At 45.3% G+C, this 23,661-nt stretch overlaps 1 protein-coding gene and 1 long non-coding RNA gene across 1 annotated transcript; both read right to left on the bottom strand.

Annotated features, from left to right (window-relative positions):
* Erich1 (glutamate-rich 1) overlaps positions 1 to 23,661 on the bottom strand; it is a gene marked incomplete at its 5' end in the record, with an annotated part of 52,793,804 nt that overhangs the window by 14,421,105 nt on the left and 38,349,038 nt on the right.
* Positions 9,583 to 22,487, bottom strand: LOC120097498 (uncharacterized). Its single transcript, XR_015639987.1, has 4 exons — positions 22,323 to 22,487; positions 17,081 to 17,175; positions 14,775 to 14,857; positions 9,583 to 9,844 (listed from the first exon to the last, which is right to left on the bottom strand). It is a non-coding gene; the product is annotated as an uncharacterized LOC120097498 (long non-coding RNA).

Below are 23,661 nucleotides of genomic sequence, written 5' to 3'. Positions count from 1 at the left end.
ATTAAATTAGTGTTCTGATTTAATTATAAATATACTACATACATGTTTATACAATAAACTCTGATTGGCAGATTTTTATAGAAAGGCTCTGATTATATGTGTATAATAAACTCTGATTGGCAGACTTGTGTGTATGTGTGCACATACACACACAGCTAAACAATTCTGATTGGCAGCTTTTTATAAAATAACCATTTTAACATACTAGGCTAATATATTTTCAACCAGAATAATAAAACCTGGCATTTTGCTTTAATAACTTACCTTAACATGAATAAATATCATCATGACTTCTCAAAATACAGAAAACTTCTCAAAGTCTTCCAACAGAATGATCAAGATATCCTACAGGTCTGAGGTGTGCTCTGTCCTATCTTCTAGAAGTTAAAAATGGTTTGTGACTGGTTAGATCAGTGGTTCTCAACCTTTCTAATGCTGCAACCCTTTAGTATACTTCCTCATATGGTGATGACCCCCAGCCATAAAATTATTTCATTGCTACTATAACTATAATTTCATTCATAACTATAATTTTGCTACTATTATAAATTGTAATATAAATATCTGATATGTAGGATATCTAACATGTGACCTCCTAAGTGGCCATGATGCACAAGTTGAGAACCACTGGATTATATGATGTGGGACCTCTTCTCCTTCCTGGGATGCTGTTTTTACACCAGAGATAGCTGGATGATTATTATAGACCTACTATGTCTTGTCATCTTCTTATCCTGAGACCCAATTCCTTCGATTGTATTAGCTCTCCCAGGTAGTATAAATACCACCGGAATACAAATCTCTTCTTAAGAACCCTGCAGCACCATACTTGTGACTTGTCACATGCCACTCAACCCCTGGCATGTTTTGGCTCAAGCACAGCTTATTTGGATCCTTCTAATTATCCCACATAAACCTGTCCTGCCCACTGCGACTTCAGACTCAAAGCCCTTTCTGATTATACCCTTGGGTGAGCTTAAATTCAAGTTCAATCAAAAAAGAATACTCACTTTTTTGAGACTGCATACTTCCTTCAACCTGTGGGGTCATGGAAACCTGTTAAATCCAACACACACAACCAGAGACAGACAGACAGACAGACAGACAGACAGACACACACACACACACACACACACACACAAACGGATAATACATTCTTCTAGGCTCTGTTCTTGAACCTCACTCCCTATCTTCCTGATTAGGAATAACCTAACACAACCATGCTCTGTGATCAAGAAAGGATGGGTAGGAAAACCAAGGATACAGGGGGGGGGGGGTGTTGGGGAGGGAGGGAGGGAGGAAAGAAGGAAGGAAGGAAGGAAGGAAGGAAGGGAGGAAGGGAGGGAGGGAGGGAGGGAGGAAAGGAGGGAGGGAGGGGAGAGAAAGAGAGAAGGAAAGAAAGAAAAGATAAAAGGAAGGCCTAGACCACTGATATGTTTTCCCATCAGGGGACCTGGCCTGAGTGTGCTGCAGACAGCTGACTGACAGGCAGGCAGCATAACACTGTAGATGAGACATAGACTGTAATGGAAAAACAATTCAAGCATGCTTGGTTCTTAATATGATGAGCGTTTAAGAAAAATTGGCTGCATACCAAAGAGCAGTCACTATTCATTCACACACCCTGGCTCCTCACCTGTTGACCATAAGACATTGCAAATATCTTATTTCACTCCCTTAGTGGCCTCGTTCCTTATGATTATGGCGGTTGTCTCTGGAAACCTCTAATGAGAGCCAGGAGGCTTTCTTCTGTAAACAGCCGGAATATCAATATTTCAGGTTTTGTGGGATATAGGGTGTATCATAACTATTCAATCCTGCCCTCGTAGTAAATAGTCATAGAGCATAGGAAATGAACAATGATGATGAAAAAAACTATATTAACTGAAAGGAATGGCAGTATATAGCTTGTGGCTACGTGTTCTGTAATATTACTTAAAGCTATATTCTTTTCTGCAGAAAAGGCCTATATGATGGGCACTTTTAGTTTTCTTCCACTTGGCATAAAGGCTTTATGCTCCATAAAGCATGAAGACATTAAACCCTGGCCCAGATCCCACAGGCTGTGCATGCTAGAAAGTTTATGAGACTCCCTACTACCTAAACAACAGGGGCCATCACCCTAAACAGAGCCCCAGGGTTGGCTTTTAGTGTTCCTTGGGGGGAAGGGGGGGACTCCTCAACCTCCTTCAGGGGATGCGGACAGGATAAGCTATGGTGGCCATTCTACTGTCCTACACAGAATTATTCCTCCCTGTCCTAGCCAGACAAGGAAGGACTGCTTTTAAAGTGTCATCCCCAAAAGAAACACCTTTGGCACTATGAATAAATTACTGGTTTCTACCTCTGTAGCAGGCAGCTTCATGAGTAATGTTCCTTCCTTCTGTACATAGGTTAGAAGATAACTTAGATACCAAGGAACCATAACCTGGCAGGATTTGTAAACTGTGTGCACCTATGTCTGACAATATTTCTTTTATATCTCCAGCATGAATTTAGTTTATTTAACAGTATGCATTTTCTAAATTATTGGCATGGCCACTTAAATATTTTTATGCCGATTTATCTCGAAAGTCTCAGAAACCTGTTGACTTCTCATAGGTGCCATATTGTATATGTCTCCCTGCTATGTGGCACCTGTGTCCCACGCTTTCCCTCTCTGGACATCAGCAGCCGTCAGTTACTCCTAGGACTGATGTTTTAAGTCTCCCTCTTGAACCATCAACATGAATGGCTTAGGGCTGGCTCACAGAGTAGCTGTGACCCACTGGGGACACCTCCATAACTCCTTTGAAATCTCTCAGCATCACTCAGGAGTTTCTTCGAATGTTCCAGCTGTCTTTTCCCCTGGGCTCCATCCATATGTAAATACTATAAGCTCTTAATTCACTCTGTGGAATGTTCAATTTAAATCAGTCTTCCCCCACTCCCACGCCCCCAGAAATGGGACCCATGGAATAAAATAACCTACTGTCCTGGTATGTGGCGTGACCACAATCAGACAATGAGAAAAAAATCTTGGTCACCAGCATCAGCCTGTATTTCTATCAATCTCACTGAACTATTGTAGGGAAGAGACGGCTTTCAGATACCTTCCTCACGAACACAGACAGAGCTGATCAACAAAGGCATAGCTAAGCTTAGAAGACCAGATTTGGAAAGACACTTGTAGTAATGGTCCTCAGACAATTTGTTCAGGGACTTCAAAGGCCTTCTCAAGATTCACAAAAAATATCTCCTTAGGAGAATGCAAGAACTGAATGTGTCCACACATCCCAAGGTCATAGATGCCAGTAGCCTGTGCAGATGTCTACTTCAAGGAAAAGTTTCACATTGAACTCTGTTGCACCCCCTCTATACCAACCAGCCCCCTCCTAGGAATCTTCTCCAGAAGATTCTCTTTGAGGAGGATTCAGTAAACAGTTCCTGTCCCAAAGCCCTGAAACCACAAGATGATACAAAAATATCAGGAAGTAACCTAATCTGGTTTCTGTTGTCAAAACCCAATGCCTGTGACTAAGTGACTTACAAAAGATAGAAATCTGTTTTGATTCATGGTTGTACAGGCTTGGAAGTCCAAGAACATGGTGCCCAAATAGCTTATGCTTCTATTCACAGAGGACACAAAGTACAAACAGGTATATGCAAATGAGAAGAGAAAAAAAAGCATGAGGTGTAGCCTTGCTCTATGACAGCCAGTTTTTATGGATCCCATCTGTCCCTTGAGAGCAAGAACTCACTCACACACGAAAGGCATTACCTCTTCACCACTCCCCCCTCCCATCGCTGCCACAACAGCAATTAAAGTTCATGTGGGTTTCTAAGTGGATAAACCACATTCAAAGCATAAAAGATACCAATGCGGGTCTTCCAAAGGGTAATTATTATAATATAGATATCACCTAATTCCTGAGGAACAGTGTCCTTCAGGACAAACAATTGTATTCTTGGAGGATGGATTAGGTAGGTAGGTAAACAGATAGATGATAGATGATTGGTGATAGATAGAAGATATAGATAGATTGATAGAGATAGATGATAAAGAGGTGATAAATAGTTAATAGATTGGGAATGATAGATGGTAGAGATAGATAGATAGATAGATAGATAGATAGATAGATAGATAGATAGATAGATATAGATTAATAGAGATATAGCTAGTAGATAGGGATGATGGATGATAGATGATAAAGACAGACAGATAGACAGATCGACAGATAGACAGATAGGCAGATAGGCAGACAGACAGACAGATAGACAGATGATAGATAGATAGATAGATAGATAGATAGATAGATAGATAGATAGATAGATAGACAGACAGACAGATAGGTAAGTAGACAGACAGATAGGTAGAAAGACAGACAGATAGGTAGACAGACAGGATAGTCCTGATACAAAGCAGAAATGTTTTCAACTCAAACAAGGATGGAAAGCATATTGGCATCTACTCTCCAGGGAGATTGAAAGAGAACTGACTGTCCCCTTTCCTATGTTTCCACACACAATTACAACAGTACAGTCTTCATCAGTTAAGCTCCTCCAAACCTGGCACCATGCTAGGAGAGGAATGAGCCCAACCCCTTCCTTAAAGGGTCCCCATCCAGCCGAGAAAAAAGGCACTGCAGCTAATAACCATGACACAAAGGGGACCACACATTGCTATAATAAAGCTACAGAAGGCGGGGAAAATAATAAGCTTGTCTGCTTTGTTTTTTCAAGGGCCACGAGTTTTAAATTTTTACTAAGGCATCCAGTGAGGGCAAGAGCAAATTGCCCATCTTCAGAGCTTAGCAACACTAATGAAATGAAGCAGGATTTCTCATTCTCCAAAACAAAACACACTGAGTTATGGCCACGTGCATTTTCAATGCTCCTAGAAATGATCTAAACATCTCTTCTGTATTTATGACCTGAAAAAACTCTGTACCGACAGGACCAAGTCTGGAGAAGAGATCAAAATAATGGATCAATGTCTTTTCCCTCATCTTCCGTCTCCACCTCAGCCTCTGGGTTCATCAAAGGGCCTATCTCTTGGAGTCTATAATAGAAAGGGTTTTTTTGCCAATGAATCAGCCGCCTGAAAACACTTAAAAGCCTTTACTTCTTACATCTATTCATCCCACACACACGCATTAAGCACTTGCTGTGTGCTTTCCACTGTGCAAGATGCTCAAATGAAGAAGTAAACAGGATATGCCCTGCCTGCATCCTCGGTGGGCTCACCGTCCTACGACACAATGCAGAGAAGAAAAGAAAGATACATTCTCCAGCAAACAAGGACATTTGAAAGTGAAATTTTCCCTAAGACTTTGATATGCTCTTATAAAAAATGTTCAAATACCGTTTCTTAGGCATAAATCAACAGACAGTGATCAGAAAAACATCCATTATTTTGTAAAGAGTCAAATCCTCTAGTACCATGATTTCCTAATTGGCACCTGTAGTGGTTTGAGTATGCCTAGCCAAGGAGTGGCACTATTTGGAGGTGTGGCCCTGTTGGAATGGGTATGGCTTGTTGGAGTAGGTGTGCCTGCCACTATGGGCTTGGGCTTTAAAACCCTCACCCTAGCTGCCTGGAACTCCGTCTTTCCTAGCCACCTTCAGATGAAGATGTAGAACTCATACTCCTCCTGCACCATGCCTGCCTAGAGGCTGCCATGCTCCCACCTTGATGATAATGGACTGAACCTCTGAACCTGTAAGCCAACCCAATGAAATGCTGTCCTTACAAGGACTGCCTTGGTTGTGGTGTCTGTTCACAGCAGTAAAACCCTAAGACAATACCTTCCTCCTAGCCTCTTCCCTTTTGAATCGGCTTAGTAGTCCCAAGGTTTAGTTTTCAAACTGGGTTATTGGTATGTTCAAAAATTGCAGTGCAGTTCTGTGTGAAGTCTTGCCTCCTGAGCCTGGCACTAAAAATACTCCAAAATTTAGCCTTGGCTTAGCACGCTTGTGTTGCTTATGTAGTCAATAACTGTCTACAAAGCACCGGACATTGCTCTAGTCATGAGAGATAGCTGGAAAAGTGAGCCAGTAAGATTTCTAGTGTCTTGAAAGAATCTTAGAGAGAAAGTGGGGCTTGGTAGTAAATTCTTATAATTCCAGCACTCAGGTGGCAGGGGTGGGGGCGGGGCATGACATGATGACTAAAGGTCAGCCTGAGCTACCTAGAGAAGGCTGGCAAAAAAAAAAAAAAAAAAAAAAAAAAAGGAAGAAAGGAAAACCTAGATGAGGAAAAGCAAACTAAGCAAGTAAACAAGAATTTCTAACAGCAATAAGTGCTGTGGAAAAGATCTAACCCAGTAATGGGGATTGCGAGTGGTGGTGCTAAAATCTGAATAATGCTCTAGGTTATGACCTGGTCGGGTCAACACCCCATAGAGCCCTAGAGAGCACAGCATCCTGAGCCTCAGGTGAGTATAAGGAAAGGAGGGTGGAGAGTGGCTGAACCTGGGCTCAACCCTGTAGGCAAAGTAAGAAAGGCTGAGTTTTAGCTCCTGCTAAACCATTAGTGGGCTATTCGACTGAAATAGGGAACCCCTATAGAGCAGAGGGAAGTTCTTGCAGAGCTCAAGTAAGAAATTATGGTGGCTCATGCTGTCATATTTGTGAACTGTGGTGACAGTGCCAGCCCAGAGCTCACTGCATGGCCTTCAGGCAGCTCAACAGATCAGGGAATATCCTTTCCCAGAGGTTCGGTTGGTCTGAGCCTCCTCCAGGTATCTCCCCTGGTTGTTGTTTCTTCTAGGCAATTTGCCTGATGTCTGCTCCTTCCAAAATGCTAAGCCTGAGTCTCCCTTTTGCTAGTCTTGGAGGGACTCTCAGATATCTTAACCTTGGGGGAAGGGAGGGGACCTAGTGACTCTGGTCGGTTCCAGGGACTTTGTGGTGCTATTTTGAGTGGTTTGTGATCGCTTCTCGACCTTTTGGCTAAGATCAAGTGTTGAGTGGTTTGTGCCCTTTCTCTCCCTATAGAATGTAGTCTATGCCTCTCGGAAGCAAGAACCCCAGAATTTACATTTGGATCATGAGTGGGAAACAGGGAACAAACAAGCATGGAAAACGTCAGAGATGATCTCAACACACTCAGCCTCAGGAGGCTAACTGTGGTAACTACTGACATGGCCATGAACTTGGGTAGTTTGTAAATTACCTAGTCTGCCATCTTCTGTAGTAGCATAGAAGACCATGTGTGCATCTCCCAGAAGCCCCCCTGTAACTGGGTGTTTCATGCCACTGTAGACCTCCAAGAATCATGGTGTCTACCAACGTTTGTTGAACAGAGAAGGTCTGGCTCAAACATGCTGTGTGGAAATCTAATCCTCATAGAGCTCCTCGGTCCTGGACTAATTATTTTTTAATCATTCTTATGGAGATTTTTCGAGATTGCCCCACTTCCTAGAAGAGTCTAGAGTTTGAGTCCCTTGTCCAGGTGACCATCGGGATGAGAATTCACGCCCTAGAAGGTCTAATAATATTAAAAGGAGTCAAGCGTGTTGTGTGCTCATTTCCTTTTTCAACCACTACAAGTGTGCAGTGTTCCTTACTCCGTTAGGTCTAAAACACCTATTCTAAGACCTATTGCTTTATGGAACACTAAAAGTGAAAAAGGGAATGCAATTAAACGTTGACACATTCTAAAACACCATGCATTATAAGCCAGTCCTCATTTCAGAGACATTGAGTGCTAGGGGAAACAGTATTTTAAATGCCACCCCCGTGTTACCAGAAGCAACTAAAGCTTAAACAACAGCCCAGCATCTTAACACACTGTGGTTCATTTGCTAGAAGACTCCTGTTCTCTTGGTTCTGAAAACTCTATTCACTCTGTATCTCTCCCTTCTATGTCTTTCTTTCTCTCTTTCTTTCTTTCTTTCTTTCTTTCTTTCTTTCTTTCTTTCTTTGCTTGATTGCTTGTGCTTTGTAATGTCCCTGCTCTGAAACGGGGCCAGGCTAGCCTTGAACTCACTAACCCAGCTGACTTGGAACTCATGGTCATCCTTCCTCAGCTTCCTGAGTACTCAGCTGATTTTTTTTTCCAGAAGAGTAGTTCAACATAAAAAATAGCAAGTGCAGTGCTCTGAGGGAAGCTGCCTGTACGTGGCAGCTGGCAACTAAATGGGGATCAGGAGGAAGTGGGCCGAGCTCCTTCTCCATGGGCGGTACTGTCCAGAGTTGTCAGGGATAATGGTAATTTATGTTTACCTCCACACCTGCTCTCTTCCTTGCTTTGGTAAATCGCTAACACGGCTTCTCTGGGGCGCAGGGGAGGGGCTGGAATGAGAGGAAGGAAGCCTGCACTTGTTCACAGCGGCTCTGCTAAATTGCATTTGCCCTCTTTTGCATAGAGCAATAAAGTCTTTAGAAAACGCAGCATAGATTTTTTAATTTTCTCCTTGTCACTAGGTGCTGTAATCACATAATTAACCAAGTGCTAGAGATAGTCATTTATAGCAAATGGGCAAAGACCATCAGAGAAGTGAAGTCACTCAGGGACCAAGCAGGTTACGTGTGCCTCTCAAAAAGCCAGACATGGACTTGACAATGTGGTCACGCCAGGACTATTTGGGACTTGACACCAAAAGAACGTAGTGTTTCAGTAAAAGAGTGGCATAGACTCTGTGTGTGTGTGTGTGTGTGTGTGTGTGTGTGTGTGTGTGTGTGTGTGTGTGTGTGTGTGCGCGCGTGCGCGCGCACTCATTAGATGAATTTCAAGGCCAGGAAAGCATGTTCAAAGTATACACAGAGTAGGGCCAAGGACTCCAGGCCCAGCAGCTATCCTGTGATCCAGCCCTCCCTTCCACCCCACAGTCACCCCGACTCCTTAGATGCCTTTGTTTGTATCTCCCCCTCAGCCCAGAATGCCCTTCCAGATGTTGGACTGATCTTTTAAGAACAGCCCAGATGTTTTCTCCATAGAGGTTTCTGTGCAGACCACTGAGTAGGTGACTGCCCTAAGAAACACACACAGGCTTGTGCATGCTACCCTCCTACAGCCACCACCAAAGCAAACGCTGATAAAATCTTTTGAGGCTCAAGAAGAGTATGGCTTAAGTTCCTCCTTATATAGAGAAGCCTCCTCCCACCTCCCCAACACTGTAACCAGAGCAAAGATATGCGAATACCCTCTTCCTAAGATCAGTGCACAGTGTGGTTATTTCTCTTCCAGGTTAGAACGGACATGGCAGCCTCTACACAAAACACCTATGGTGGTGAACACTCTTGAGGCCCTCACAAGCTCAGGCCTGTTGGCATTAACTGGTTTAGTGGTCAGGCTATTCAGGGGCTTCCAGCAGACCTCACCAGGCCCCTCCTCTCCTTGAGATTCCAATCAGCCCTGTAGAGGAAGTAAATGCTTGACAGGAGTAGGGCCTCCTAGTGGTGTGGCTACTGTATGTCACCCACGGGACTTCCCAGGGGTGTGGCTATATACCAATGGATTATCCACGCCCTTGTGAGTAAGTTCAATAAACCCAGTGGCTTTCCCATGATGAACACGAACAGAGTCTTGCCTCCATTCTGTTGGTACCCATATCCCCAGGAAAAGTCCTACCACACCAAAAATGATGAGAGGCAGGAAGTGTTTCTGAAAAGAGTTTTCACTGACACCAACTCTCCTGCACACAAGTCCAAATGTTGGTAGTCATGGAAGCCTGAAACTCCAGCCTTGGTAGCGAGGTTTGCTGTCTCTGTGAGATGTCCTCCCTTAAAACACAGCACCCTGCGAAGGGTAGTATGTTACTTGTGTGTCAACCTCACACCGACTCCAACATAGATTCTCCAATTTTAAGTCTTTCTTCCCTGACAGGCAAGGCCCAAACAACAGAGGAGGCTCTTCTCCCTAAACAAGAGAGGAATTAGTGAGTAGAGAGGGAGGTGGCAAGGAGCAGGTGTTGAGCCTGCTAAATAAGTACTGAAGGGGCAGACACTTGGGACCAGGAATTATCGGTTCTTCAACCACAATTTTGTAAAAACAAGCATCCTCATCAGTGGCATTGTTATTTCAAGGATGACGAAGAAAGGTTAAGAAATCTGCCCAAAGTCCGAGTGGAGTTGCTAGGATTCAGTGGTGGGCCTGTCTGTGCCAAAACCCACAGCCTTCCCCACAGGAGGATGCGCAGTGCAGACCTGTTTTCCTTTCTGAGCCTCCCCTCCACTGACCTGTATGCTCTTCCCTCCCCTCCATCAAAAAGAGCTCGTGGAAAGATTCTATTTGTCATTTACACCTTAGAGATGAGACTGCAGACCACTCAGGGAAGAAAGACAAACCAATTAACTTAGAATCACATGAATTACAGGTGAGAGGTTCTTAAATCTCTTAAAAGAGTTTCAGACACATGGGTGGGGTAGGAGAGACAAGGTCTTATTTGTCCCTGTAGGCATTCCAGGGTGGGGAACAGAGGTAGCACACAGAAGTGCTTCTAAGGCATGAAAATCTCTGCTACCTCAGTGGCCAACCTGAGACCTTCCATGTCAGAGAATTTGGATTCTCAGAACCAGTTATCTTTTTGTTTGGTTTGGGTTTTTTGTTTGTTTGGTTGGTTGGTTGGTTGGTTTGGTTTGGTTTGGATTTTGGTTTTTCAAAACAGGGTTTCTCTGCATAGCACTGGCTGTTCTGGAACTCTGTAGACCAGGCTGACCTTGAACTCAGAGATCCGCCTGCCTCCACCTCCTGGAGTGCCCCACCCCATTTAGTTGGCCCTATTGACTCTAAGCTGCAGGTTTCCCCTGCCTACTCCTTTTCACATGTAGTCTTCCAAATGAGGCTAGGGCTGCATGTACACCATCTTAATTCATTTGGTTGGAGGAGAGAAAAAGTGTTGCCTTCAGAACGTGGAATGAGGTGGAAATGAACCCTAATTCCAGGTTTGGAGTTTGCTTTCCCTAAGCATGTACGGTTATGCCTCCTCCCACGAGGGCATCTTCTCCAACAATTTGAAAAATGCACCAAATAGGTCACGACCTCCTGCCCTGCCACAACGCTTCCAAGCAAAGGCAGAAAAGCGGCCCATGTCGCTGTGCTCTTCCTACAGCCAGGGCATCCACGTGACTTGTTGTCCACCCACAAGGCAGTTTGACACAGAGGGGCTATGCTTTCTCTGCTTTGTTCTTCTGTCTCTGCTATCATTAGCTGAAATTGTTAACATCAATTTGCTGGTGTCTCTTCAGCCCCATTGTCCCTCCATAATTAGAATCGTCCAAGAAAAAAAAAGTCAAACTGGACCGGTATTGGGGGCATTTAAAAATATAACTGAAAAGCTATTGTTAATGACAACTCAGACATCTGCTTCTACCTGAACCTTCCAACTCGGTTACAGATCTAACTGATAAACTTACCTCACAGCCAGAAGGAAGGCAGCACGGGGCTTTATCCCTCACCACACACACACACACACCCCATATTCCTGACCCCAACCCTAGACTTGAACTCTGAATCACTGCTAAGCTCTCCTGACCCTGCATACAAAGAACCCCCCGCCCTAACTGTCCCCCATCACCAAGCTGCTGAGGCCACACTCAGTCTCTCTCACAAAGCATCTTGGATTTCGCCAGCACCTATCATTCCTAACGAGTGTTAAAATTACCAGCCTCCTCCAGCTCACATCTATAAATACAGCTGTCATTTTGTAAAACCTTGAAGCTCATTTCTAAGATTGCTTGGATCAGTGTTTGCTCAGATTGCAATCCTAATTAGTCCCAAATAACCGAATGTTCTTTGTTCCCCATTAGGTTGACTTTATTCTAGGTCAGCAAAACCTAAGTCCCCCGAGTCTGAAACTGCACCTTCTTTCCCGCTGTATCCCTAGAAGCTAGAAAATGGCTTGCGCTTAATAAATATTTGTGAGATAAATACATTTTACAGGTTTTTTTAAAAAGTGGCAGTGCCAACAAAACGTTAAAGAACACATTCCGAATTAAATGCACAGTTGTTCGTCTCTGTGGCGGGATTGGGTTCAGCCACCACCTCTCTTTCTTGCCCTACCTCCTAAGACAACTCTGGTTCACAAGTGCTCACAGCTCATTGTCGCGGGCCTCGGGTGCCTAGGTGGAAGCTTCACCGATGACAGGCTTGGTGCTCAGAAAACACGGAGCTGGAAGTACCATCCCTCATTCACCCACACTTCAATGCCACACGCTGTGGGAATAATGCCAAGCGAGACCGTTTCGAAGATCTATAGCCGAGGATGGCTGCGAAGGTCTGATTTAGAGCAATGCAGCTACATGTGTGGGCCCCACGCCAGCAGCTCCGGCTGCACCTGGGGATGCATCACCTACAGACACAGTCTTGGCACTCACCTGATCCTACTGACCTGTCACCGATCTTGCAGGTGACTTTGATGTCCACAACAGTTAAAAGCAGCTGTTGTATTATACTGAAAAAGGAAGCTTGGTGGTGGTTGTGTTTTATTAAAAAGTAAGAGAAGGAAAGAAGACGTTTGGTGGCAGCGCAGTGTGGTGGGAGGGCGTGCCTCTCCGCGCTCATGCTGAGGTATCCTTTCCCCCTCCCCCACGAAGGACCGGCCACACGATGGTATAGTACAGAACAGAGTTTATTTGGGGCATGGGGAGGGGAGTTGAGAGAAAGTCAGAGAGGGAGGAAAGGAGGGAGAGGGAGAGGGAGGAGAGGGAGGAGGAGAAGGAGAGGGAGGGGAAGGGGGAGGGGAGGGGAGGGGGAGGGGAAGGAGGAGAGGAGTAGAGCCTGACCATGAACACGTGGAGAGAGAACGCTGGGAACCGAGAGCAGGAAAAAGAGAAGAGAAGAGAGCACTAGAATAAGGAGGGAGGCAAACGGCCACTTTTATGGTAAGTCAGGAACACGTGGCTGTTGCCAGGTAACTGTGGGGCGGAGCCTAGACAAAGTGCCAACAGTGGCTATGGTCTCTCACCAACGTTCTATTTCAATAATAACCAAGGCAAAGGGGGCCATGCCAGTTAATGCCAGCCTGGGAAAAATAAGCTCCCATCATCCACCACTCCCTTTCAGGGTTTTAGCACTCAAGATTCCTTTACTTAAAAAAAATAGTACAGGCCTAGTCAGGGGTCAATACATATTACTTAATATGACCGCATTTTTATATAATATGCTTATAATGATTACGCCTTCATTTCCAACCGTGTGAAAATAAAAACAGCATCCCATAGGAAACATGATAAATATATATATACTAAAAAAAAAATCTTGCTTGAACAAATAAAGCTCTCATAAGCAAAGGGCCAGAAGGTTTTGGCAATGACTTTGGCTACTTGATTATGGAAGGAATTTGGAGAACCAGGATTCAGTCACGAATGCTGAACCTCCAAGTCTGGGGAAAATTGGGAAGCACAGTGGGAACTATTTTGGAATGTAGGGGAAAAGCCAGTTGGTTAACTCAGGAACTAATTTCCACAGCACAAGTGTCTCTCTCCCCTTGAGTCCTGGCTGACGTGGGGACACAACTGAAGATGGAAAATCGTGGGGGAGGAGTTACAGGAAACCAGTTCAGCCCACACACCCTCATCCTCAAAGACAGGAGTGTAGTACATCGAGCGGCCGGTGGGCAGGGTGCAAGCTGGATGCCAATGTTGACATATTCACCTAGCTGGGCTCAGATTCCTGGAAGTGTTAGACGGGCTCTGAGTCAGGCCATGATGCCAGGAGTAGAAGGAAAAATAGATCTGGACATGGGCCCTTCTGTATTCATAGGAGTCCAAGAGGCAGAAGAGAAGAAAGAGGATGAATACGGAAGGTTCCCAGGTGGTGGCAGGGAGCTGGAGTATGAGAAGGAACCTGAGAGCAGGGAAAGGCCAACCAGGCATGGCTGCCTGAAGACAGGCCCAAGAAACAAATACTTTGGCAGCATTCAGGGTTAGGGAGCAACCAGGTCTCTGATGGAGTTGAGGATTAGTGCCCGTTAGAATCTTAAAGATGGCAACTTTGGAAGAAGAACTAGTAGCTAAGTCATGCTTGTCCCAGATATGAGCAGATCGGCTCCTAGCCCTCTAATGGTAGCCCCATTCTCTGGAAGGCCTTAGAGGACTGCCTTACAGCAAAAGGAGGTGGTAGAGGTCACAGTACAGGTCAGGGGGTGGGTGAGGACAGCAGCTCAGGGATAGGGCAATGACTCAGGATGCAGAGGAAGGCTGGGGACACCTAGGCATAGCCTCAGCCCTTCCCTGGGCTGCTAGATGGAGGATCCAAGCAGACGGGAGTGGCTTGTGCAGTCAGGTGAGCTCATACTCCAAATCCCAAACACTCCATTTCCCCGGTATATGATGGCAAAGTTCAGCCTCAGGTAGCCCGCTTGATAGCAATGTGATCTTGTGGCATTGTGGTACGAGTGGCCATGTAGGGTGGACTGTAAGTCAGAGTGCTAAAATCAGGTGCCATTTATAGATTCTTCTAACTCACTGGGTGGAGTCGCAAGACTCCAGTAGAACAGAATGAAGTTGATTCCACAGAAGCCTTTGACCCTCTAGATTTTAATTCCCTAGGCATGTCTTTCTGACGGGCTTCACCTCCAACAAGCTCAGAGCCTTCCAGAAGAGATGAAAGAGGAGCTAAGGCTTCCTCCCAACCCCATCCCTTTGCTTTGAAATTGTTTTCTTCCATGGGAGCCTGCTGGCTTTAATTAGGAGGAGCAAAGGCAGCCTGCTGACTAGAGCCAGCGGGCGGTCTCACAAAAATGTGTTCAAGCAGCAGCTCCAGATAATCAGAGGTCACCCTGTCTCTGAGTCCTCAGCCTTCCCCTTCCTAGCTGCTGCTTCCCCATCTTGCTGGCCTTACCACTTACCCCTCATTAGTTAGAAGGAAGCCACCGGCTCAGAGTCTGTTGCTATGGTCATAGAAGGGGGTCGATCTTCCAGAGGTTGAGAGCTGGGACGGAGGAATTGAGAACAAGTGAAATCATATTGCATGTGCTCAATCAGCTATAATTAGGTCTCTTATAAATACCTATTATATGAGTGCATTAGGGTGATAAAATCAGGCATGTTTGAATGCATTGAAACTCCGGGCCACCCAGGGTAATTTTTGTGAGCCCAAGAGAGGGATGTGCTGGGCTGTGTTTAAAAGAGCATTAAATGCATATTACTAAGTAAAAGAAGCTCATCTGAGAGGCTGCCTATGTTTTGGTTCCAACCATGTGGCATTATGGAAATGGCAAAATATTCAGCGGTTGTTCCAGGTGAAGAGAAAAAGGGGTGGGGAGGCAGAGGCAAGGAAGGTGGGACAGAGAAACTGTTGCTGGTGATACAAGCAAGGGTCTTGTCAACATCAGAGAAGGAATTCAGAGGGGACAGAGTAAGGAGAATGGAGACTTCTCAAAGGGTATGGCATGGTCTGTGTTGGAATAGCTCATTTCATGGCGAAAATGTGCTGGAGGAAAGGATTATTCATGGGGCTGGGGATTTAGCTCAGTGGTAGAGCGCTTACCTAGGAAGCGCAAAGCCCTGGGTTCGGTCCCCAGCTCCGAAAAAAAGAACCAAAAAAAAAAAAGAAAGGATTATTCATGAGTGAAAGCGGGCGAAATGTAGGAAATTCCAGGGGAAGGGTGTTATTCTCTATGACTAGGCTTTAATTTATTTCATTTTTATGTCCTTATATGAAGTTTTCTTGTGTGTTATGGTGTCCAGTATATGGCGGGAGCAGCCTGTTCTGCAAGGCCAATAACATGGAGATACACAGTTAGCAGTCACCTGAGTTGGCCATTGGTTTGAAGTGGTTTTTGTCTTTACTGTTCAGTTGGTCACTGTAGTGGTTTAAATATGCTTGGCCCGGGAAGTGGCACTATTGGATGTGGCCTTATTAGAGGAAGTGTGTCACTGTTGAGAAGAGTCTTCGCCTGGCTGGCTTCTGATTGAGATGCCGAACTCTTAGCTCCTTCTCCATCACCATGTCTGCCTGAACACTGCCATGCTTCCTACTATGATGATAATGGACTGAACCTGTGAACCTGTATGCCAGCCCCAATTAAATGTTGTCTGCTATAAGAGTTGCCTTGGTCATGGTGTCTCTTCACAACAATGGAAAACCAAACTAAAACAGTCACACAGCTCTCTCTTTCTTCTACTTCTAGCTACTATTCAGTTTGTGTTCCCCCACCCCACCCCGGTGTCTATTCTACCTGAGAACTACACAGTGTGACAGTATAATGACAGATCCCTGTCATTGGACATTTGTCAAAATCCATCCTGTGTACACCACAAGTGAACCCTGGGGTAAACTCTGGACTGGGAAGGTAATGATGTGTCAGTGTGGGTTCATCAATTGTAACAAATGTCTGATCCTGCTGGGGGCCATTCAGAGACTCTCAGTGGCCTAGAGGGAGAAGTGTGTGCCTCAATGGGAACCAAGGGCTTTGCTCTGAACCTACCCCTGATCAAACAATGAAGCATTGATTTACTTACTTACTTACTTATTTATTTATTTATTTATTTATTTATTTATTTATTTATTTATGGAGTTATTGATGCCCAGAGACAACAAAGTAAATGATCAAGTTTACATAACCAGTTTGCAGTGACCAATACCATCACAGAGGTCAGAGTTCACTTCCTTCACACCTAACTCTTATACTTAAAAAAAAAAAAGTGTGAGAAAGAATACACTCCTAGCGCTCCTAGCAGTTATCTTCTAGCCTCTACACATGTGCCACATGTCTGTACAAACAGATACACACACATTAAAATTAACTTTTAAAAGTTTAAAGCCAAGCGATTATACCTTTAATCCCAGCACTTAGATGGCACAGTCAGGTAGATAGATCTGTGAGTTTAAGGCCAAACTCGTCTAACTAGAAAATTCCAGACCAGTCAGTGAAGTTGGATATCATGCTGAGCATTTCCAATCCCAGTAACCAGGAGGCAGAGACAGGAGGATTGCCACAAGTTCCAAGCCAGCATGGTCTACATAGTTCTTGGCCAGTCAAATATGTAAAGCAAGACCCTGCCTCATACCACCTGCCCCCCACCCTCCCCTACTCCCACCCTAGAAAGAAGCTATCTAGATGGCCCAGTGGGTAAAAGTGCCCAGTGGCACCTACACAGACCAGATAAAAGGACACGGAAGAAAGAAACTTCGGGATTGTTGCCTGCTTGCCTTCACTCCGTCTTGCTGCTATGTTCGATGAATCCTAACCACAGCTGCTACGGTTAGATCAGTGCCTGTTCACCCGGCAGGAGAGATGCTTCCTCCTATAGGAGATGGGAACAAACACAGAGACACACAATTGGACAACATGCAGGGATAAGTCCTTGAAGCATCCAGCCCTAAAGGGGATCCTTCCCCTCAGGGCTCAGAAAATTCTGCAGAAGAGGAGGCAGAAAGGTTGTAAGAGTCAGTAGTGATGGAAGACACAGAGGAAATAAGATCTTTGTGATGGTCTGTATGTGCTTGACCCAGGGAGGGGCACTGTTAGGAGGTGTGGCCTTGTTGGAGCAGGTGTGTCACTGTGTGGGTGGACTGTAAGACCCTCATCCTAGCTGCCTGGAAGCCAGTCTTCTCCTAGCAGCCTTCAGATGAAGATGTAGAACTCTCAGCTCCTCCTGCACCATGCCTGCCTGGACGCTGCCATGTTCCTGCCTTGACAATAATGGACTGAAATTCTGAACCTGTAAGCCAGCCCCAAGTAAATGCCATCCTTATAAGACTTGCCTTGGTCATGGTGTCTCTTCACAGCAGTAAAACCCTAACTAAGATTGTCTTCTAGACAGGACAGGACTGACACACACAGGAACTCACACAGGCTGTGGCAGAGTGCACAGGGCCTGCATGTTCAAGCCCAGTGCTGAGTGGGGAAGAGAACATAAATGTCCATCCTTAACCCAGAAACTAACTCCAATTAATAACAGCTAGCAAAGGGAAAATCACTTCTCTTCAACGGAGTCTCACTGGAGATAGAAACAAACCACTCTTAAGGCCAGGCTCCATGCCCAGCAGTAGATGGGCAACAGAAAACTAACTCAACAGTATTTTGGGGTTCCTTTTTTTAAAATCTCATTTGACCTCCCTCCTGCTATAAATCTGTTGCTTATGTATGTTTCCTGACTTTTAATCTTTTCTTTGTGTGTGAACATGTGTGTCTCAGTATTTGTATGTGCTTCGTTTTTAAAAAGATACACACACACACACACACACACACACACACACACACACACACACTGTCACGGTCTACAGACACACCAGAAGAGGGCATTGGATCCCATTACAGATGGTTGTGAGTCACCATGCAGTTGCTGGGAATTGAACTCAGGACCTCTGGAAGAGCAGTCAGTGCTCTTAACCACTGAGCCATCTCCCCAGCCCCTGTATGTGCTTCTTGTTCTTTTTCTTGTATATGTGCTTCTTACACAATGGCTGCTCACAGCTCCAGTACCAGAGGATCCAACCCTCTCTTGTTTTTTGGTTTTTGTTTTTTGGTTTTTTTTTTTTTGGTTCTTTTTTTCGGAGCTGGGGACCAAACCCAGGGCCTTGCGCTTCCTAGGTAAGCGCTCTACCACTGAGCTAAATCCCCAGCTCCCAACCCTCTCTTCTGGACTCCACAACCTCCATGGGCACCAGCTATGCTCAGGGTGCACAGACGCAAAGACAGGCAAAGCACCCATATACACAAAATCATTTTATAATTAGAAATGGAGAGTAGGTGAATTGATTTGAATTAGAACAGTAAAGGGAATTACTGACTAAGAACGGAACAGAGTAAGTGCTTAAGGAGAGGACAGCCAAGCAGATATGAATTAGTCGCTCTTCTTGTCACTGTGGCAAAGCCCTGGCAGAAACAACATAAAGGAGAGTTTATTCTCACTCAGAGTTTAGAGGGTGTGCCCCACCCTGGTAGGAAAGGCAAGGTGGCACACACATAACCACCTCTGCTAGCCATGAACCCCGCCCTAAAAGTTCCACAGCCTCCGAAAACAGTGCCACCAAGGGGGAACACAGTGCTCAAACAATGAGCTAAGGTGGTTCGCGGTGTTGGTGGGGGTGGTGGAAAGGAGCCCTCACATTTAAACCATATCAAAAAAAAAAAAAATCAATGGGCGGAACCTTCCAGAAGAAAGGTAGAGCTGGAGAGAATGTCCCAAGATGGCGGCAGCTAGAATGGCTGGAGCTGGATGAACAGGAGGCACAATGGAGAGAACCAGGAAACCAAGGGACAGGGTTTAATGATATAAGCCAAGCCTCGCTGGCTATTGCGTAGACTTTGGTTTCACGCTTGAAATGGGTGGGCCAAAGCAGCGCCCCCATGTGGATTATGCTTTAAATGGGTGGTCCTATTTGCTAAGAGCACACTGTGTGAGGTTACATAAAGAAGCAGAATTTCTTAGTGATCCTTGCAGCTCAGCTAGGACAATACAATTTGAAGTGATTTCCTAAGGTCTCGGTTTCCCCAGTCCCGTGCAACGAACAAATCCAAAGAGGGGGAGACTGAAAGCACAATGTGTTGGTCCCTGCATGCGTGCTCGCCCATCCAACACCCACTGGCTGCCTTTGCCTCGACTCCCTGTCATTTCCCAGGAGACACCTGCAGCTAGATTGTGAATGATCCCACAGCCCCCTGCAGAGGTACGCTCATTACCTCCTGGAGATTCCTTGCATCACCTCCCACTCCCTCACCCCCTCAAAACATGTTCACTGGAGATCTAATAAACCGACGCCAGGGAAAGTGTAAATGAGTCCGTGAAAGTTTTGAAAAAATGTGTTCCCTGGGGTAGAGTTGAGTTTTTAAAGTAGCCCAAGTCCGAAACCTAAGGACAGACTAAGAGATCAGTCCACAGCTCAAAGTAATTTAAGGGCGGGTCACAAAGGAATTTTTCGTTGTTCCATTGCCCCCAGAGAGAACATCAGGTCCTCTCGAGGTCCTCATACTTCGCCTCACTTGCCATTAGATTTGCAGGCAGAAGCCCATGCTGCGACTCTGCCAAGACAATGAACAATGATACTGAGGGTCTTGTTATTATTAACCCTACCCTCCGTGTCAACTTCAAAACCCCAAGCTTTCGGAACTGAGGCTATAGCTCAGTGGTAGAACACGTACGTATGTACGTATGTCCCATATACAAAGCCCCGGGTTCAGTTACCAAATGAGGGTGGAGAAGAGAAAGAAGAAAGCCAAACTACAAAGATGGCCAAGAATACATCTATCTGCCGTGTCCAGAATTCAACCAAGGCTCCGAGGCTCCTGTTTTATCTCCCTAAAATCAGATTGCGGGAGTACAACCACTTTCTTGGCTCTTTTAACAAAACCGCCAATAGATACTGTGTGTGTGTGTGTGTGTGTGTGTGTGTGTGTGTGTGTGTGTGTGTCCCAGAGTCCTTAAAGGATCCCCCACAAGGTGGGAGGAAGGGTGTCCTCTAGATAGCAGTAGCACAGAGGAGAAAGACCTCTTCTGCTGAGTCAGCAGGTACCCCCCAGACACCCGCCACTCACTCAGCAAGAGGCTGACAGCCACCTCCAGCAACAATTACAGCTCCTCCATGCTGCAGCTTCTTCTTTTTTTTTGAGGCTGCAATGTTAAATCAATCAATCAGGTGCACCACCGGCAGAGGCTCAAGCTGCCAACTCACAGGGTGTGAGGGAAGCAATCACCACACACACACACACACACACACACACACACACACACACACTCCTGCTTCTTGCTGCTCTGTTTGACTCTGCTGTTCTTTGCAAAGTCATGACACATCAGTCTTCAGGAAAGTTTATGCTCCCTCTGGGGCTCTGCCCTGGACTTGGTAAATCTGGGATGCCCAGGCAAGCCACAGATACTCTCGAAATATTCTCACACAGAAATGCATGAAACAGGGGAATACATGAGAATCCCCTGTCAGACCTACAGAAAGATAAGCACACAGTGGACAGGGACACACCCGGGGGACAGGGACACCTGTATCCTCAGAGGTCTTGCTAGCCAGCTGAGTCCTCAGGAGCCAACAGACTCCCAAAGAGAAAAATAAAGTGCTGAACGCCAAATGTCAATCCCCTATGGAGGAACAAAATGGAATAGGGTTTAGGTTTGACGTTGTTATTGCTGTATATGTATGTGTGCGTGTATGTGTGCACTCTAGTCTATGTGCTTGTGTGCACACACCTGTGTGTTCCTGCTCATGCTTATGGAGACCAGAGGAGAGCATTGGCTGTCCTGTTCTATAACTCTCTGCCTTATTACTTTGAAGCAGGATTTCTCCTTGAACTTCAAACGCATGGTTTGGCTAGGCAACCAACAAACTTCAGTGATCCTTCTCCTTCCTCCTCTCCGTGCCCAGGTGGTGAATTTGTATGAGTGCCAGGGTGGATCTAAGTGTAAATTCTAAGACTACAGCAAGTACTCTTACCCAGTGAGCCATCTCTTTGGTCCTTTGGTTTTGTTTTTAATAAAGAAAAGAAATAAGCAACAATGTTTCAAAGTTCCACCACAGTGTGTTATGCTACCCTGTTAACTCCTATTGGCTGGCTCCCAGTCCATCTCTCTTGTATCCTTTTTGCAGAAATTTATATTTATTTTATTTGGTTGTATGGCTGTTTTTATCTGTGCATCATTTGTATGGCCGGTGACCACAGAGGCCAGAAGGCAGCATCCTAAAATTGGACTTACACACGGTTTTGAGTCGCCATGTGGATGCTGGAATTTATTTGGGTTCTCTGGAAAAGCAGCAAGTGATGTTAACTGTTGACCCATCTCTTCTGCCTTCGTTTACTGTTTTCCAATGTGGGAAGACTAAGATATGATCTCTATGTAACCCAGACTAGCTTCAACTTCCTGGGAACTGGGATTACAAGTGAGAGCCACCACACCGGATCCCCATCTTTTACTAATGCTAACTAACTTTGAATATTAGGGTTTTCTCCCAAGCCAAATTTAATATTCTATCCTCATTCCCCTGACCATCCATCCATCCTACCCACACAGTACATATGCTCTTAGATTTTCCCACACTCCCAAGAGGGGGCAGAGACTCCCAAACCTTGTGTCCTACTTTGCTCTCTGTTGATGACAAAACTATCATCATTGAAAATATCTTAGGGGATTGTTTTAGTTAGGGTTTTATTGCTGTAAACAGACACCGTGACCAGGGCAAGTCTTATAAAAGACAACATTTAATTGGGACTGGCTTACAGGTTCTGAGGTTCATTATCATCAAGGTGGGAACATGGCAGCATCCAGACAGACGTAGTGCAGGAGGAGCTGAGAGTTCCTCATCTTCATCTGAAGGCTTCGAGGAGTAGGGTCTTAAAGCCACAGTGACGTACCTACACCAAAAAGGCCACACGTCCAAATAACGCCACTCCCTGGACCAAGCGTATACAAAGCATCACAGGGAGGGACCCGTTCCTTTGGCTCACATGTCCCATCACAGTCCATCACTGGGGGAAGTCAGGACAGGAACTCAAGCAGGAACAGAAGCCAGAACTATGGCCGGACTCGATTTAATGACCTGATTTGTTCAGCTTGTTTTCTTCTACAACCCAGGACTGCTTGCCCGGAGGTGACACCACCCACAATGAGTGCTGGACCCTCTGACATCAACCATCAATGAGGTACACACCCTGACAGACACGCCCACAGGCCACTGTGATGGAAGCAACTACCTCAACTACCTCAACTACCTCAACTACCTCAACTACCTCAACAACTACCTCAACTACCTCAGCTACCTCAACTACCTCAACTACCTCAACTACCTCAACTACCTCAACTACCTCAACTACCTCAACTACCTCAACTACCTCAACAACTACCTCAACTACCTCAACTACCTCAACTACCTCAACTACCTCAACTACCTCAACTACCTCAACTACCTCAACTACCTCAACAACTACCTCAACTACCTCAACTACCTCAACTACCTCAACTACCTCAACTACCTCAACTACCTCAACTACCTCAACTACCTCAACTACCGTTCTCTCTTCCCAGGTCTAAAATTTAAAAAAATAAAATAAAATAAAAAACTAACCACACATGTTATACAAATCCTCTTAACTCCACTGAAGTGCTGGGTGAGGGTGGGGGTGTTATTTTAAAAATCATGACAGCTACTATGATGATAGGCACCTGTGATCCCAGCACATGAGAGGTGGAAACAGAAAATTAGGGTTATCATAAACTAGAAGCTACCCCGGGCAACAGGAGACCTTATCTCAAAACAAAACAAAAACAAAAACCAGGGGGCCGGGACCTTTAGTTCGGTTACTTGAGTACTTCCTGAGCACTCGCACACAGTCCTAATTCAATCCCAGCATCACATAAACCGTCAAAGCCTGGCTTGATGGCAAACATCTGTAATCTCAGCCACCTAGGGGTAGAGGTGGGAGGACCAGGAGAGCAAGGTTCAAGGTCACCCTGTACTACATACCGAGTTCATGGAGCTTAAGTTCAGCCTAGAATAAACAAAACCTTGTCTCTGAGACAAATCATACTTTTAGTGAATGATGGAGGGATGCATGCCCAAGCAGTAAACTCAAAGAAACATCTGTGTAGGCAGCACACAAATAGGCTAGATGACACGTCTGCACTTCAGAATTAAAAAACACAGCAAACAGGTAAATGTATTCAGGAGTCCAGCACCCACGTTTAATGGGGACATCAGAGGCATCTCTTGGAACTAAAGACATCAATATGATTTAAATGGCGACCACTTAATGTGCTGAGGAAGAATCAATTGTGCCCTGAAAACAG

This window comes from Rattus norvegicus, chromosome 16, assembly GCF_021556685.1.
Source record: "Rattus norvegicus strain SHRSP/BbbUtx chromosome 16, alternate assembly SHRSP_T2T, whole genome shotgun sequence".
In the NCBI taxonomy this organism is placed as follows: domain Eukaryota; kingdom Metazoa; phylum Chordata; class Mammalia; order Rodentia; family Muridae; genus Rattus; species Rattus norvegicus.
Note: the sequence above shows the minus strand (reverse complement) of the source record. Positions and strands in the feature narration are given on the sequence as shown.